This window comes from Manis javanica, chromosome 16, assembly GCF_040802235.1.
Source record: "Manis javanica isolate MJ-LG chromosome 16, MJ_LKY, whole genome shotgun sequence".
NCBI lineage: Eukaryota > Metazoa > Chordata > Mammalia > Pholidota > Manidae > Manis > Manis javanica.
The window spans coordinates 20,620,353-20,638,732 of NC_133171.1; the positions used below are offsets into that span (position 1 = coordinate 20,620,353).

Genomic DNA, 18,380 nt, shown 5'->3' on the forward strand with positions numbered 1-18,380 from the left:
GACCCTCCCAGACCTCACCCCATGTCTGTCTCCATTTGGTTGTTCATCTGGGTCCTTTATCATATCCTCTAGTAATCTGGTAAATGTAAGTGTTTCTCTGAGTTCTGTGGGCCACTCTAGCAAGCTAATCAAAACTGAGGAGGGGATCTGATTTATAGCCAAATCAAACCTGCAGCCCTATTACTTGCTATTGGCATCTGAAATAGGATGGGAGCAATCTCATGGGACCAGGCCCTCCACCTGTGTGATCTGATGCTGTCTCCAGGTAGGCAATATCAGAATGCGGTAAGATTGTAGGACACCCAGCTGGTGTCACAGCGAATCGCTTGGTGTGAGGAAGACCTTCCACATGGTTGGTGGCCAGAAGTGTCAGAAGTGAAATGTTTTATGTAAAAGTAAAGGAGACACATAGGAAAGAAAGACACAGTAGAAAAGAACCGGACTTTTCCTTATACAGAGGGAGAAAAACTGTTTTTTTTCCCTCTGTACTTTCTGCTCAGTTTTTCTGTCAATTTTAAACTGCTCTTAAGATAGTGTATTAATTTATATAAAAAACATAAAAGCACAGGGACAAAAAGAATAGAAAATGGTAACAAATAAAGTTCAACATTTTGGAAACTGGGGAGGACGATGGAGGAATGGTAACTGACTTAACAGACCAGAAAAAGACAAATTCTAAACCCATGGGGAATAAGCAAATAAAAAGCAAGCTAATTCCTGTAGCAGACCCAAGAAAAATCTCAGAAACTAGAGACACAAATTATTTATAAATACAGAGTGCAGAATGAGAACAACAAAAAACAGGGGGACTGGCAAACACTTTAGAAGGAACAGTTAGACGCTCCATAGATTCTTTCCTCTGCCTCACACAGCCAGTCAGCCGCCACCTGCCCCTGCCCCACTCTTGGAGGTTTACTCTTGGGAGAGACTGAACCAAAAGAACAAAGTCTTGGTACAGCCAAGGTCAAAAGTGAGAAGTCTTATCATACTGAAAAGGGGAGAATTTTGAGTCTAAAATACAAACCCTCCACAACTTCTTTCTCTGCTTGTTTCTCAAAAGTCCAGCAGCAAGTTTATAATCACAGGCAGAGGATTAGAGAATTCCTCTCTCCTGGATTACTGACCATCTTTAAAGAAAAACCTGTGAGTTACTGATTTATGGAGATTTGCCAATGAAAAGGTCCCCATTAATCATTCTCATTCTAAATTGAGCCCCACAAACTGATAAGCCCTGTTCATTCGTGTAGAGCTTCAGATCAGCTTTGTTATGCCTGTTGTTAAATATAGACCTCCAAGGAGCGCTGATATCTAATTAAGGAAAGCCACTGTCATAGAAGCCAGAGACACAAACAGACAAACCCTGACAAAACACAGAAGAGCATAGGAACAAAAGGAAACTCAAGAATCTGTAGTGAGGGAACTCCTGCTTTTGGTAATGATGGATTAACAAAGATTACACATTCTTTCCCATCAAAAAACAGAAAATTGTACAAAATATAAGAAACTGTTATTTTTCAGACATTGGACATCTGACAGGACAGAACTGTCATCCTTGAAAGAGAAACACAGTGACCACTATGGTTGCCCCAGATTTCTGTCTGGAAATAACTGAAAGATGGGTGCAAAGAGGGAGACTGTAAGCAGAGTCTAGGAGATGTAAAGCTTGGAGTGGCAGGAGGTGGCTGAGTACGTGAGGCAGTGTTCTAAGGACGAGGGAGCTATACTGAAGAGAGCTCCAGAAATCTGCAGAGGGGTTCCCTTGAGTCTTTCCTGAGAACTAGGCCAGAAATGCCTCGGGTGAAATCCCACAAGGTCAGGCAAAAACAACCAGGATGTTGGAACTGAGACCTTCCTAGAGTTCACACAAGGCAAAGAGATACCTGACCTCAGACCATCCGCAGTGAGGAGTTATCAGTTCTCATCCTAAGCATTCAGTAGAGACTTGAGGGAAAGAAGATAAAATAACGTCAAAGTAAGAAGAAGAAACAGAGCAGAGCAGAAATAATGGAATCGAAAATGGACAAATACTGTTAAAACTCAGTAAAATCTAATTTGGTTATTTGGGGTGAAAATCCATATCTGATACATATCCATAAATCTGACACATATCCATAAATCTGATACAACCCCTGGATGGACTGATCATGACAGAAGATACAAAGTACTGATATTATAAATCAAAGTGGGGGCATCACTACAAACATTAAAAGGATAATAAAGAGATATTATGAATAACTTTGTATCAATAAATTTGACAGTTTAGATGAGACATATGAATTCCCGGAAAGACAGAAATTGCCAGTATTCTCAAGAAGAAATAGAAAAATCTGAAGAGCCCTATACCTATTAAAGAAATTTGAATTTGAAATTAAAATTTTCCCTTAAGGAATAAGAAAAACAATCACGCCAATTACCTCAACAGACGCACATGCACACACATGCACACACACGCACACACACGCACACACACACAGAAACAAACTTTAGAGAAAATTCAACACCTGTTCATAATAAAAACTCCCAGTAAGCTAGGAATGGAAGAGAATTACCTCAACTTGATAAAACATCTCTATAGAAAACCTACAGCTAATATTATATTTAATGGTAAAAGACTAAATATTTTCCCCCTGAAATCAGAAAGAAGACAAGGATATCTATTCTTCCTACTTATACTTAATATTATGCTAGAAGTATTAGCCTTTCTAATAAGGAAATAAAAATAAAGTCGTAATGATCAGAAAGGAAGAAAAAACTACCTTTAGTTGCATACAACATAATTGTGTACTAGAAAATCCTAAAAAACTACAAAAAACTAGAAATAATAGGTGAGTTTAGCAGGACTGCAAGACAGCAGGCCAATATACAATCAATTGTACTTCCATATGACAGCAATGAAAAAAATTTTAGTTATCATTTGCAATAGCATCAAAAAACATTAAATAGATAGAAATAAACTTAATAAACTATGTGTTAACAGGTATATTATGAAAGCTAAAAAACACTGATGAGAAAAAGTAAAGACCTAAATAGTTGTAGGATACATCAATAACCATGGACTAGAAGATTCAATATGGTTAAGATGTTAGTTCTCAAACTGAACTAGAGATGTTAATGATATCTCAATAACAATTGTAACAGAATTTTCTGTAGAAATTAACAAGATAATTCCAAAATTTATATGGAAATCCAAAGGAATGAAGATGGCCAAGTAATTTTGAAAAAGAACAAAGTTATAGTATTTATATTATCTAAATTCAAGACTTATTTTAAAGCTATTATAATTAAATGTGGGATTTTGGCATAAGAAGAGACTTATAGATCAGTGGAACAGAGTAGAAAGTACAGAAATAGACCCACACATATTTGATCTATCAGTTTTTTTACAAAGGTGCCAAGGTAATTCAACAGGAAACAACTTCAACAAATGATGCTGGAATAACTGGATATCTACATGGAAAACTGTGATTGTTTACCCTTACCTCATGCCATACAAAAATTAATTTCTAAATGAGTCAAAAAACTAAATTTAAAAATTAAACCTATAAACACTTCTAGATGACAGCACAGGAGAAAATCTTCAGGGCTTTAAGGTAGACAAAATTATTATTGGATAGTATATATAAGGCATAAGTCAGAAAAGAAAAAATTATAAAGAGAACTTCATCAAACTTGAAAATTACTGCCCTTTGACTCCTAAAAAAATGAAAAGGGAGAACATTTTCTCAATACGTGTGTCTGACAAAGAATGGTTTTATGAAGTACACAAACAACTCTTACAACTTGATAAAAATAGGCAGAACATTTGAACAGACATTTCCCCAAAGACATTACAGATTGTTGGTGAGCATATAAGAAGGTGCTAAATAATTTGAATCATCATAGAAGTGCTAATTAAAACCATACTGAAATATCACCACATCCACTAGGCTGGCTAAAATTTTGAAAGATTGATGATATGAAGTGTTGATGAAGCTATAGGGTACCTAACTCTCATACATTCTTGGTAGGAATGTAAAATTATACAATTACTTGGCAAAATTTTTTGGCAGTTTCTTACAAAATTAACCGTATGCTTAATATACATTCAGCAATTCACTTGTATACATTTACCTAAGTGAAATAAATATACTTGTCCACACAAAGACTTATACATGAATATTTACAGAAGCTTTAGTCATAATAGTCAAATACCAGAATCAAACAAAATGTCTACAACAGATGAATAAACAAATGTAGCATATTCAAACAATGGAATGCTGCTCAGCAGTACAAAGGAATGAACTAATGTTACATGGAACAACATGGATGAATCTCAAAAACATTATGCTGAGCAATATGATCCAGATACAAAAGTGTACATAATGATAATTTATCATGAATGGATGGATCTAGAGGGCATTAAGCTCAATGAAATAAAGACAAATACCAAATGATTTCACTTATTTGTGGAGTATAAAAACAAAGCAAAGCAGTAGACTCACAGACACCAAGAAAGGCCTATTAGTCACCAAAGGGGAGGGATGGGAGAGGGTGGGGGAAGAGGAAAAGGGGATTAGGGAGCATAATAATTCACAATCACAATATAGGTCGGTCACAGGGATGTACGTGTACAGCATGTAGAATACAGTCGGTGATTCTGTAACATCTTACTAAGTTGATGGACAGTGACCGCACTGGAGGGGGTGATGACTTGATAATGTGGGTGAATGTTGAACCACTGTGTTGTATATTTGAAGCCATCATAAGATTGCGTATCAATGACACTTTAATAAAAACAATTAAGAAAATGTTTCATATAAAACTCTACAAAAGACAAACTTAATCCATAGTGACAAGAAGCAGATCGGCTGTTACCTGAAGGCGTAGGGCTGGGAGGTGTGTGGAAAGAGGCACAGGGAAAAATGTGTAGTGACGACAGGCTCTGTGTCCTGCCGCTGGTCGTAGGAAGGGAGTGCACGCGTTTGTTGGACCCCATTGAATCGTGCACAGAAAAGGGATGTACATCATTGTCTGTACATTATGTTACCATAAGGTCATTTGAAAACATCTATAATTGTATCATCAGAGAGATTTAAAAGATCATTACATCATGAAAACTAAAAATCCATTGGAATTTCATTTTAGTAATCAGAGAAGATAAAAGACCTCTCAGAATTTTAAGATATATTACCAGGAATTTTCATTTCTGGAAGTTCTTGGGAAGAACCTGCTTAGTCCCTTGTGATTATAGGACCAAGGTCTGCATTCCTGGCTGTCAGCCAGGGCCCGTTGTTAGTTCCTAAAGGCTGTTCATATTCCTTGGCAGGCGACCCCCCTTGATTTCAATGCTGGCAAAGCTAAACTCTGTCTTGCATCAAATCCCGCTCATGCTTCAGATCTCCTTTGCTTGTAGAGCGCTGTTCTGTGTAGGGGCCTCCGGATCAGGTCAGGCCTACCAACAACAGTGGCCCTTTCTTAAAGTAAACCGTGCTTTGTGGGGTGACCTAGTCACAATAGTGATGTCCCACTATATTCACAGGTTCCTTCCAGGGGAAGGAATATAAAAGGGCAGGGGTCATTGGAAGTGATTTAGAATTCTGATACCACAATAAGGTTGGCATAAAACTTAGAGAACAATAATTAAGAGCGAATTACTGTTCTATAGTTGCTGACTGATGAGCTATACTTGTTCTTGTTTTCATCTGCTTTGCTTTACTGGACTTTGGGGTGTGTGTGTGTGTGTGTGTGTGTGTGTGTGTGTGTGTGTGTGTGTGTGTGTGTGTGTGTGTGTTGTATTTTTAGCATTTAGATCCATCACAAAATCAATAAGAACATCAAACTGTTTTTATTAATGAGTATAAGTATTTTTTTAATTAATATCTATATACTCGGTGTAACCCTCATTTTGCTTATCTCCTTGGAACCTTATATCAGGAACAGTTTCCAGAAAGGAACTTTCAAGTGGGAATAGGAAATAAGCCAAGTTAAAAGAGAAGATAGCAGTTCATGAAAAATTTTCAAGTTCTCTATTTAAAAAATCTAGCAACCAAGATGCCCTTCAGTACATGAATGGATAAATAAATTGTGGGACATCCAGACAATGGTTTTTTTTTTAATTTACAAATGATTTAATTATATATGCCCAACTTTTTAAAACTAGGCAAAACATACATATTTTGAAAAACTAATTTCACATTTCTTCCAAGCTTGCTTTAGGTGACAGTGAAAAGAGCAGATAAATGAGATTCCTTAACAACCCAAGTTGTCATGAAAATACTCAAGCTAACTTCCCATTAAAAAGAAATATAATGAGGCCTGCTTCTAGTGGCTAATATCCTCTTCCAACCAAAAGGAAAAAGAAAATCTACAGGTATGAATAGCAAAGTTGTCGTGTAACACTTTCTCATCTCTATAATTTACTCATTCAGTTACTTCAGAAAATAAACTCATGTTTTAACTAAGAATATTAACTAAATAAAAACTATCTGTTGTTTTATTTGTTGATAGAGAATCCTACGAACATCTACAGCAAGGTCACAAAGCACTTCTATTGTCCATACTGATGTCTCAGTTTTAATATACATTTGACGTATTTAATATACATTCCTGTTAAAGAATATAAAGGTATTCTTGAGAAGCTGCAGAAAAATTCATGGAAATAACAAATCTGAAATTTATGAATTAAAAACACAGACAATGAAATATACAGCATTAAAAAAACATGAGTATCAAGCCATGAAAAATCATGGAGGAAGCTTAACTTTATATTAGCGAAGGAAAGAAGCCAATCTGAAAAGGCTGCATACAGTATGGCTGTAGGATTCTAACTGTGACATTCTGGAAAAAGCAGAATGTCCTTCCTGTGGAGACAGGAAAAGATGACTGGTTGCCAGGGGCAGCAGGGGAGGGAGGAATGAATGGGAGCACAGAGAAATGTTTAGGCCCCTGGAACTACTCTCTATGATACTGTAATGGTGGACACATTTCATTATACATTTGTCCAAACCCTTAGAATGTACAGCACTACAAGTGAGCCTTGACATGAACCATGGACTTTGGGTGACAATGATGTGTCCATGTAGATCCATCAGCTGTGACGAATGTACCACTCTGGTATGGGATGTTGGTAACAGGGAGGTTATGTGTGGGGGGGGGGTGTGGGGGGTGGGACACAGAGTATATGGAAAATCTCTGTACTTTCCACTCAGTTTTGCTGTGAACCTGAAACTGTTCTAAAATATAAAGTCTGCTTTAAAAAAAATCTAGTCATATGAGAAATAATAATGTTTAATAGCTGCCACTTAATGATGCTAAGCCCTTGATATATTTCATCACCATTTTTATGTTTATGTTCTATTTTTCTATTTTTACTTTGTTCAATTTCACTACATCAGTTTTCATAAAAATGAGAATATTGTTGCTCAGACTGTGGAGCTCTCTCCCCAAAAGGATAATATTTCTTATGTTTGCTACAAGGGAAAAGCGTGAATGTTCGGGACTACAAATGGTACCTCGGTTCGCCTCTTTTAACTGAACTCTTGGGACTGGACTGAAATCAACCACACCCCAAAGCATCTTAATCATTCTTATATGGATGAATTTATTCAATAAACACCTATGTCTGCATATCCAGAATATCTCTAAAAATAGCTATCTCTTTCAGAAATCTTTGCTGCTTAAGCAGTTCTCAATGGCCTGTAAAAGGATCCTGGCCTCCTAACCCAGCCTTCAGCCCCATCTCTATTCTCCAGTTTTTCTCTCCAATATCAATTCTAGAAGTAAGGTAAGCTGAATCTGAGGCTTTTAAATTCTGAATTCTGGCTCATTTTAACTGTGTCATTCCAGAGGTCTTGGAACAACTGTCTCCTTTGTCCGGGAAACAATTAAGCTTAAGTCAAACTGTTCACTTTCTAACAGTCCTGTGGTCCCCTGGCTATCAATCTGGGAACTCCATTAGCAAGCCAAATAACTCTTCTAGTGAATAGAAAATATACAAGTAATTCACAATTACTTTGAGTCAGTGCAACTAGATAGTCATCAGACAACCAACATACTCTAAAAGTGGCCTGTGGGAAACAAGATTTTAAATTACTGCCCAATTTCTTGCTTTTTTTTCATATAATTACCTTAAGATTGTATCACTCCTTTTGTTGTACTTTTAGTTATTTAGATCTTTCTCTCTGTTGCTAGTATTGTTATTGCTGTATGAAGAAATACTGCTTTTAGTCACCTGATTGTGTTGCTATTTTGGCCAGGTGACCTTCTGTCACATGGCATGAGAGAACAGTATCAACCATTCTAAATAATAACATTTTCAAGTCCTTCCTCTATGTCGAGCACTTTAAAATGCCTTTTCTCATTTTATCACCAATACAACTATAAGTCCGGGGGAAGGAAATCCCACGGCAAAATACCTCTAAAAACCGAAATCAGTCAAAGGGAGAAATAAAGTTTAAAACCTGTTCATTGCTTACAAAAATGCAGTCCAACCCATCTCTCTCTTCTGTTCCAGCATTAGCCAAACCAGCCCTCCCCCTCACCTCTCAGAGAAATGTTTAGGCCCCTGGAACTACTCTGTATGATACTGTAATGGTGGACACATTTCATTATACATTTGTCCAAACCCTTAGAATGTACAGCACTACAAGTGAGCCTTGACATGAACCATGGACTTTGGGTGACAATGATGTGTCCATGTAGATCCATCAGCTGTGACGAATGTACTCTCAGGTACAGATAAGCCCTCTGCTGCCCAGGTAGTTACCCATTGATAAAGAGACAACTTCTCTCCACCCCTGAGGAATGATGCAAATGCACTAAAACCATACTTATTTCCACCTCTGAACACCTATTAATATGCAGATGTACTAAAGTGAGGTGAGATATTCTGGAAATTTTACCCACAACAACTTATTAAGCAGGTGCTTTAATATCTCTGTTTTTCAGACAGGGAGATTTCACTTTAGAGGGGTTAAGTAACTGTCCCAAGGTCACACATCAACTTGACAGAGTAGCTCTGATTGTAGGTTGAGCAAAAGAGTTCGTGGTATTTCAATTTATTCCTAAATCCAATATGCTGTTTAAGAACTGACTACTACTGCCACCTGCTGGCGTCCAGGAGAGTTAACGTGCTCTTGTTCAGGTTGCACTAAGATTCTGAAAGACTTCAGTGCCACCTGTCACGCTAGTGTCTAGAACAATGCTGGACACACAGAAGGCACTCAACATTTGTGAAATGAATGAGTGGGAAAACTCAGGAGAATTTTTGTTGGTAAAAGTTCTCAAGCTGTTCTTCAACTTAACGAAGAACCAAATCCAGAAAGAATATGGGGGCTACATCCATGCAAGGCAACGCTATCGTAGACTGCTTACTCCATTCACGGTGCTGCCCCTGTATTTATATACACACTTCACATCTCATTACTTTAACCTGGTTTACAAGTGGAGTCTCACTGTTGTGTTTAAGTCTAGCTCTATCGTTTGAACTGTATAGGTTTCAGAAAGAATCTTAGTTTCAGAACTGAAAAGGACCACATAAATCTTGGCTAGTGTGTCTCAAGTCCTGTTTTTAAAGAAAGTGACAGAGAAGTGTTTCCTAGACAAATAAGCTTCAGGAACAATGCAATAAATAAAGCTCCATCGGTTGCTTCACTGTAGAGCTTCTCTGAGTAGTTAATATCTGCTGTTCATTAAGCCTCTCTGAGTGGGGGAACAGAGGTTGTAGCACTTCCTAAACTTACCTGACTACACAATTCTTTTTCACTAAACTCCTATCCAATCTCAAGAAATGCGAGGGTTTTGTGGAACTCAATTGGAAAGTTTTAATATCCTCAGTTACAGATGGAGCCCAATGAGAATAATTTGCCTGATATCATTCAGCTAGTTACTGTCCACACCAGAACTCTCATTTTAAGTGTTCTTTTCATAATATCATGTTTGTTCTTTCTATTTAATTTTTCCACATGAAAACCAAACAATAATACTGTCTTGTACAGAACTTTACAGTTTGGCGGAGTCCAGCTCCAGCGAGTCCAGGAGTCCCTGAAGGAAGAATGGCGTCGGCGACTGACTGAATGAGTAAGGACACAGACACTAGCAAAATTGTTAAGCTGAGCCTGGCTTTTAATGAAAAGTAGCAGTTTGTTTATATACTCTTTGATTACATAAAGTAAAGTTCAGGTATTGATCATTTATTTGACACATAGCAAGCTTACAAGAGTTTGGAAAATGAGATTAAATCACTTGGCCTTCTTCCTAGTTATTGTGGTCAGAAAATCTTGCAAAGGTTAGGTAGGTGCCAGACTCTTGGTTTCTTTACAGATGACTATTTAAAGTTCACTATTCTACTGTTTTTATGTAGGGCCCTCATTCTTTCATAGCTATATCTCCATTCTTCATTTCCTGTTCGAAAGAAAGAGGCTCTCTCCAAAAGGACACTGTGACCTTTTGGTGGGCAGGGACAAATTTTATGGACTGCGCTTCAGACCCATTTTCAATAAGACTTACAATGGAGATTTTTCTGATCTGGAGTTAGGTATTTCCCTGTTCTCATTTGTTTTATAGTTTGCCGGGCTGTTCTTTGGCAGACTAGCCAAAGAATATCATTTGTTCTCTGTACCCACCTGTCACCACTAATCATTGAATATGCCATTTGGAGGCCACGTAGGGGCGGGAGAAGGGACCTCGACCCAGGCAGATCTTCTATATTTTTACCCCATAAATATTGGGTCTAATATTCATGGGGTCTCACTCTTCATCATTGGGGGTAGTCACAAGGGCAGTAGTGGTTTTTTCCAATTTCCTTTAGGGCCGGTACCCAAAATCTTCAGGAGGAATTGGATATGGCCTCTTCCCTGAAGGGGCAGCTTGAATTGAAACCGAAATAAGCAAATTGATTAGGGGGGGCATTTTGAGCAGGAAGGACATCAGGGTTGCTCCCCTGGGAAGGCCGCTGTGCAGTCCCTTCTATCCGACTGCCCGGACTGTGTCACCAGGCTGGCGGTTCCGACCAGCTCCCGACAACAATTATAAAAAAGGATATGAACGAATATTTAGTGAGTGCAACTATTTGCTAAAAATAGGCTAACATTCCAGACCGTATGACTGTTATAGTTTACAACATGATTTTTAAAATGTACATTCTTGTTTAAACAACTGACTCTTTTGAATTGGTAAGAGTCTGACCTGAGAGACACATTTTGTTGATACTTCTCTGTGTCAGCCACATGAGCTTTTCCTCATTCTCTAGAAGGCTGTACTCTTCCCGCCCGAGACTCCCACATGTTGAACTCTGTTCTGTTCCTCTTGTTTTACTCCCCACCCACCTGCTCTGCCACATTGCCGGTGCATAGGATTATATCAATGATGACCTTTGGTCAATGATGTGCCATCATCATTGGTCCATTCAAAAACATCTTCTATTTATTTCAATAATATCATGAACACCATCCAACCCAAAAGCCAGAAAATAACCAGTAACGTATATTTACCTATGTTGGGAAGGAAAGGACTCTGCTCAGTGTCACAAGGAAGTTAGATATAGTGAGACGAGGGACCAAAGTCAAGAAAGCAAAGTAAGTCTTAACAGACCCTGCACAGAGCAGAAGAGCGGGCCTGCCTAACGTGAGACAGGCAGGCGTGGATGCTCATTCTGAGGCTTCTTTTATGTGGTTTTGCAGGGCAGAGGGGTCCTTGACTGACAGCGGTCATCTCTCTAGGCTTGTTCTGATTGGTGAAATGGGGACAGGGATGGTACTGTGCTTGCGCCTCTCATATTTCTTATCTGGGGGACCCTGGACATTTCCTGAGTCACTTTTGGACCTTGTGTCTTCATCTGATTAACTCTCTGAGTCGTTTCTGGCTTTCTGGTTCTGTTTGATCAACTCCCTGAGTCATCTTTGGGGGGCCCTTTCTCCTTTCCATCTCCCTCATTTCTGTTCCTTCCTTATCCCATCCTGCTGCATCTCTCTCAAAGGACACCTTGATCTTAAATATTATTTATCAGTTGCTTGCTTTTCAGGGTTTTTCTTTGCCTAAACACACACACACACACACACCCCACCCCACACACAGTTTCTTTTGATCATTGTTTTTGGGTTACATTTTCTTTTTCCTCTGCCCAGAATCTTTGATTAAATGCTAGACATTATGAAGGTTGTATTATTTAGTGTCTGGATTTTGTTATCTTCCTTTAAAGGTAACAAATTTGAGTTTTATTCTAGCAATCTTATTGATTAGCTTTCAAAAGTTGTGTTTTATCTTTATTAGGGTCAGCCTAAAGTAGCTTTTACTTTAGGCTGTTTTAGCCTTACTCTTAATGTGTGGTTCTTTGAGGGTCTCTAGTGAATACCTTGGGTGTTCAACAAGATGTTTATATCTGCTTCATCATCAGAGATTGAACATTCCCCAGCCCTCTGGTAGTTGTCTAGCTTCAGCTTCCTGGTAATTGTTCTTACCAGTGATACCAGAGTTCTTGTTCACGGAGCCGAAGAATGAGCTTCTCAGACACTCAAGGTAGGAGAGCAAGGGACAGGCTTTTATTTAGAGAGAAAGTGAGAGGACAGAACTTCTGGCTCACACCAGGAAGGGACAAGAGAGTCCATGGTTGACTCATTGTCTAGGGGTTTTATGTGCGGTTGAGGATTTTCAGGAATGGGGGTAAAGGGCTAGGGGTGCAGACTTGTTGAGTGGTCCTAGAATGCTCATTTTTGATGAGTAACAGAAGAAATTTTCTGCTCTGATTCGTTTTCAGAATAGCAGCTTCCCTCTGGGAGCATGTCAGTCAAGACTGCCTGCCCTGCCCTCAAGGTGGGCTGCGTTGTTGCCTGTTTGCTAAAGTGTGTTAATGATCTTCCTTCTTAACTTCTTGGGCTGTTTATAGTTGGGCTTGCTTGCTAAATTAGTCTTTTTCCTAGGTTGATGATCACTTGATTATGATCAGAGAAGGAAATTAGCACATAGGTACATTTAAAAATAAGCCTTTTAGAAGGCTAAGGTAAATTTTACAGTGTCATGATCTAATTGATATAGTGAATTCGTGGGTTATGCTAAACATTTCTCTTTATCTGCAGAACACTCAGGCATTCCAAGCCAAGTTGCTCCAGGCCTTTTGAGCTTTAACCGATCTCACTGAAGATATGTATATTCCTCGTCTGGTGTACCTAGAGAATTAGTGTAGCTCTGACTTTGCATAGTGCTCAACACAGAGTTTAGAGAGGAACTTCTTTGCACAGTTACATTGTTCTGACTGTAATTATATTGCTCAGCTTTTTCTCCAGAGGCCCTCGCCCTACTCTGCCTAAACCCATGGTCCCCGTCTCATTCCCCCCTCTACAGATGGAGACCCTCGCTGCTGCTAGGGAAAGGGGGCGACGACTGCTCTGGCTGCTTCACGCTGAGAGGGGGCGCAGTAAGGGGTGCAGTTGGTCTCCATCAGTGGTCAGTCAAGAGGGCCTCGGAAGATGGGCATTTCCATCCTGGGTTCCATTTCCATCACCATTTGCAGTCTTATGGCTTCTAGGAGAGACAGAATAAATTGTGTTATTAGGTTAAGTATACAGGGGCTGAATATTAGTATGAGGATAATGATGAACCCTATGAATAAAATGGCATTATGGTATTTGATAGGTGATCCTTCAGAGTTTAGAAAGTGTCTTTCTTTCCATACGGCTGCACGGCGTGCAGCACTAGGTAGGCACACTCAGAGTCAGTGTGTATGTTGACTCTCTTCCCTTTCTCTATTTCAAGGGCTCTAGTGAGGACTATTAATTCAGCCAGCTGGGCACTCGTGCCTGGTGGAAGTGCTTGGCACTCGGTAGTATCCCACAGAGTGACAACTGCATAGCCAGCTTTCCGCTGGCCCTGCTTAATAAAGGAGCTGCTGTCTGTGAAGAGGACAGGCTCTGGGTCCTCTAAGGGGGTGTCTTTTAGGTCTTCTCTGGCAGAATAGTTTAGGGCAAGGACCTGCTGGCAGTCACGCTCAGGTCCTTCGCTCATGGACTCAGGTGGAAAGGTGGCTGGGTTTAGGGTGGAGCATGTCCGCACTGGGTGACAGGGCCCTCAAGGAGGAGCAACTGATATTTTAGTAGCCTGCTGTCTGACAGCCACAGGTCTCCCTGGGTGTTCAGTAAGCTGGTGATGTTATGGGGTATATGCACTATCAGGTCTGTTCCCAGGGTCAGTTTTGTGGCTTCAGGTACTAGCAGATCTCAGACAGTGTGGCCAGTCCTTAGCTATTGGGTCTAGTTCCTTGCTTAGATAGGCTACGGGCTGCTGCATTTCTCTCCGAGGTTGAGTCAGTACCCCAGCACCAATCCTGATCTCTCAGTAACAAATAGGTTAAACCGGTTTCCAGTGGGCAGGCTTAAGGCAGGGGCCTGGAATAAGGCTTTCTTCAAAACCTCATAGGCTTTAATAGCATCAGGTTCCCACTGGAGTTTTATGGTACCTACCCTTTGGGCTTCTTTAAGGAGTTGGTAGAGGGGTCTGGCTAACTCTTCACATCTGGGGACCCAAATTCTGCAATACCCAGTGATGCCCAAGAATCCCCCCAGGTGCCTAATAGTAGAGGGCAATGGGTGGCAGAGAATGGGCTGAATTCTCTCTTCTCCTAGGGCTCTAGTTCCCTGAGGGAGATTAAGGCCCAGATATTTTACTTGCTGCTGACAGATCTGTGCTTTTTGATGAGAGACCTTACAGCCACAATCAGCTAGAAAGTTCACTAATCCCTGAGTATTTTCCTGACACTCTGTCTCTGTAGTGGTGCAGAGAAGTATATCATCCACATATTGAATGATTTCTGCCTTCCTTGAATCAAAGGAGGCCAGGTCCTTGGCTAAGACCTGCCCAAATAGATGTGGGCTATCTCTGAATCCCTGGGGCAAAACTGTCCAGGTTAATTGAGCTGAGGGATTTACAGGATCCTCAAAAGCAAAGAGAAACTGGGATTCAGGTGCAAGCGGGATACAAAAGACGGCATCCTTCAGGTCTGGCACAGTGAACCTTGCTGCCCCCTCGGGAATCCTGGATAACAGGGTATAGGGATATGGTACTACAGGATGCAGGGGCATGACTGCCTCATTAATGGCTGGTAGGTCTTGTACAAGGCGCCAGCTTCCATCTGGCTTTTGTACTCCTAATATGGGAGTGTTGCAGGGACTGTTACAGGCTATCAAGAGGCCTTGAGTTTTTAGGTTATTCATAACTGGTTTCAAGCCTTCAGGAGCTTCTGGTTTTAGGGGACACTGCCTCTTATGAGGAAAGTGATTAGGGTCTTTAAGATGAATCTGTACTGGTTGGGCTGATTTTGCTCTTCCAATGATTCTGTTAATTTCCCAGACCTCAGGACTAATGTCTGCTTCCGCTAGGGAAGACATTGCTCATCTCTTTCTATGTTCATATGCACAGAGGCTTGTACTTTAGAATGTATATCACGGCCTAGAAGTGGCGTCGGACTTTCTGGGACCACTAGGAAGGTGTGGGAGAACATCACTGAGTCTCACTCACAACTTAAAGGCTGAGTAAAATATTTGGTCATGGGCTCCCCAGATACGCCTCTAACAGTAGCTGACTGGGAGGAGGGGGGGCCAGGATTATGGAGGGGGAGCGAATAGGCGGCTCCTGTATCAAGCAGGAAATCGATGGTGTGGCCTCCCAGAGAGAGAATCACCTGGGGCTCCTGTGGGGTTATGACGGTGACAGGAGCCAGCGTGGGCAGCCCCGGGCCCCTTCAGTCCTGACCACCTTGTTGCAAGTCCGTTCCCAGTTGCCTACGCCGCTGAGCGCAGTCCTGCTTCCAGTGGTCTCCTTGACAGAGCGGGCGGGGTGTGGAGGTTCCTCAACAAACTACAAATAGAAATACCATTTGATCCTGGAATCCTCTTCCTTGGAATTTACCCAAAGAATACAACTTCTCAGATTCAAAAAGACATATGCATCCCTATGTTTATCACAGCACTTTTTACAGTAGCCAAGATATGGAAGCAACCTAAGTGTCCATCAGTAGATGAATGGGTAAAGAAGATGTGGTTCATACACACAATGGGATACTATTCAGCCATAAGAAAGAAACATCCTACAATTTGTAACAAAATGGATGGAGGTGGAGGATATTATGCTCAGTGAAATAAGCCAGGCAGGTAAAGACAAGTGCCAAATGGTTTCTCATTTGTGGAATATAACAACAAAGCAAAAGTGAAGGAACCAAATAGCAGCTGATTCACAGACTCCAAGAAGGAACTAGTGGTTACCAAAGGGGAAGGGTGCGTGAGGGTGGGTGGGGAGGGAGGGAGAAGGGGACTGCAGGGTATTATGTTCAGTACACGTGGTGTGGATGATCACGGGGAGAACAGTGTAGCACAGAGAAGGCACATAGTGGATCTCTGTCAACTTGCTGCACTGATGGACAGTGACTGCACTGGGGTGTGGGTGGGGACTTGATAATATGAGTAAATGTAGTAACCACATTATTTTTTCATGTGAAAGCTTCATAAGAGTATGTATCAATAATACTTTAATAAAAAATTTTTTTAGAAAAAGAATCTTACTTCTTAACTTTTTGGGCTGTTTATAGCTGGGCTTGCTTGCTAATTTAGTCTTTTTCCTAGGTTGAAGATTACTTAATTATGATCAGAGAAGGAAGTACAGCACATAGGTAAACTTAAAAATAAGTTGGGCCTTTTAGAATGCTAAGGTAAATTTTACAGTGTCATGATCTAATTGATATAGTGAAGTCACGGGTTGTGCTGAGACATTTCTCTTTCTCTGCAGAACACTCAGGCACTCCAGGCTCAAACACTCAGACACTCCAGGCTCAAACACTCAGACACTTCAGGCTCAAACACTCAAACACTTTTGAGCTTTACCTGATCTCACTGAAGATGTGTATATTCCTAGTCTGGTATCTTTACCCTAGAGAATTAGTGTGACTGACTTTGTATAATGCTTAACACAGAATTTTGATAGGGACTTCTTCGCACATTGCTACATTTTTTTTTACTGTAATTATCTTGCTCTGCTTTTTGGCTGGAGGTCCTCACCCTACTGTGCCTAAACTCATGGTCCCTGTCTCACCGGATTTCATTCATGTTATTACACATGGTTTGTATTCATTTACTGTGCTAAAATCTCTATGTGATGTTTCTTAAGATAATATTATCATTCATTTTACATATGGAAAAAACTGAGGTTCAGAGAAGCAAAGGAAATAGTTCAAGGTCAGGATTTCAGTCAGCCTCTGTATTCGTTATTATACTTTGCAGTATCTGGACAGCATTAGCCAACTTTTCACATACCTTGCTCTGCATGATATTATAGTGCTAAGAACTGTTGGGGAAACATTCTATATTTTCCTCAGTTTTTGTCCCTGCTGCAATAAAGAACTGAATGGCAGAGACACAGCAGTAAAGCAGAGTAAAAGTTTTATTTAAAGTTACTTAAAGGAAGAAAAACTACAGGCTGCCTCAGCAAAGAGATGCACCCTGAAAGGTTTGGAGAGAGAAAGTTTAAGATTAAAAGGTCACATACTTAGGAAGTGTGGGTGATCTCAGAGAGAGGAGCGCTCCAAAAGGTTGGGGGGTTCCCCCTTTTAATGATTCTTTATTATGTGAGTAAGGCCTGGGGGTGCAGACCTGTTAAGTGGTCTTTGAATACTTAGAATTAACTTAACCCAAGGAACGTCCTGTTCTGATTCGTCTGGAGTCTTGGTCTGGGAGCAGATCAAACAGGCTGCCTGCTGGTCCCCAAGGTGGGCTGAGTTATTGTCTGTTTGCTAAAGAGTAAGTTAAGAATATTAACTTCTTATCTTCTTTAATATTAAAATACAATCTTTAAGATGGAATCCTTCCTGCCTTTTACTATGTCGTTTACAACTGGGCCTGCATGCTGAATTAGTTGCCTAGGTTACAAACTACTTGATTAGGGCTGGAAGGAGAGAAAAACAGCATTTAGGTAAAGTTAAGAAATAAGCCCGGCCTGTGTGATTAACATAATAAACACGTGGGCTATGCTGAGGTACCCTCCTTTATTTGGGGAATATTCAAACATTCCAGACCAAGTTGCACCTGGCTTTATGAGCTTTACTTGATTAACTCTGGATCTTTTTAGTGGATTTTCCTGGCCTTTTTCTCTTTACACCCTGCTCATGTCTACTTTCCTGCTTAACAATACCAGTAAATGTTGGTCACTGTAGGCAGAAAAGGGCAAAGATGGAAAAGAAAATAATTTGAAAGCAAAGAAAAGTTGATTGGGAATTATAAGAAAATAGTAATTTATCCTCCATTTACCCCATGGTCCCAAGCACCTAAACCAGTGAGAATTATGCCTGGGCTTGTCTGGGCGTGCCTGGGCTTGTTTGTAAATTTCCGCTGCCCTACTCATGCTGCCATCTTGGCTCCTTCCCCTTG

At 40.3% G+C, this 18,380-nt stretch overlaps 1 long non-coding RNA gene across 1 annotated transcript; it reads left to right on the plus strand.

Moving 5' to 3' along the window:
- Window positions 1–5,898: 5,898 nt before the first annotated feature.
- Window positions 5,899–16,218, plus strand: LOC118967598 (uncharacterized). Its single transcript, XR_005054773.2, has 4 exons — window positions 5,899–6,349; window positions 7,643–7,762; window positions 9,975–10,056; window positions 13,315–16,218. It is a non-coding gene; the product is annotated as an uncharacterized lncRNA (long non-coding RNA).
- The last annotated feature ends 2,162 nt before the right edge of the window (window positions 16,219–18,380 follow it).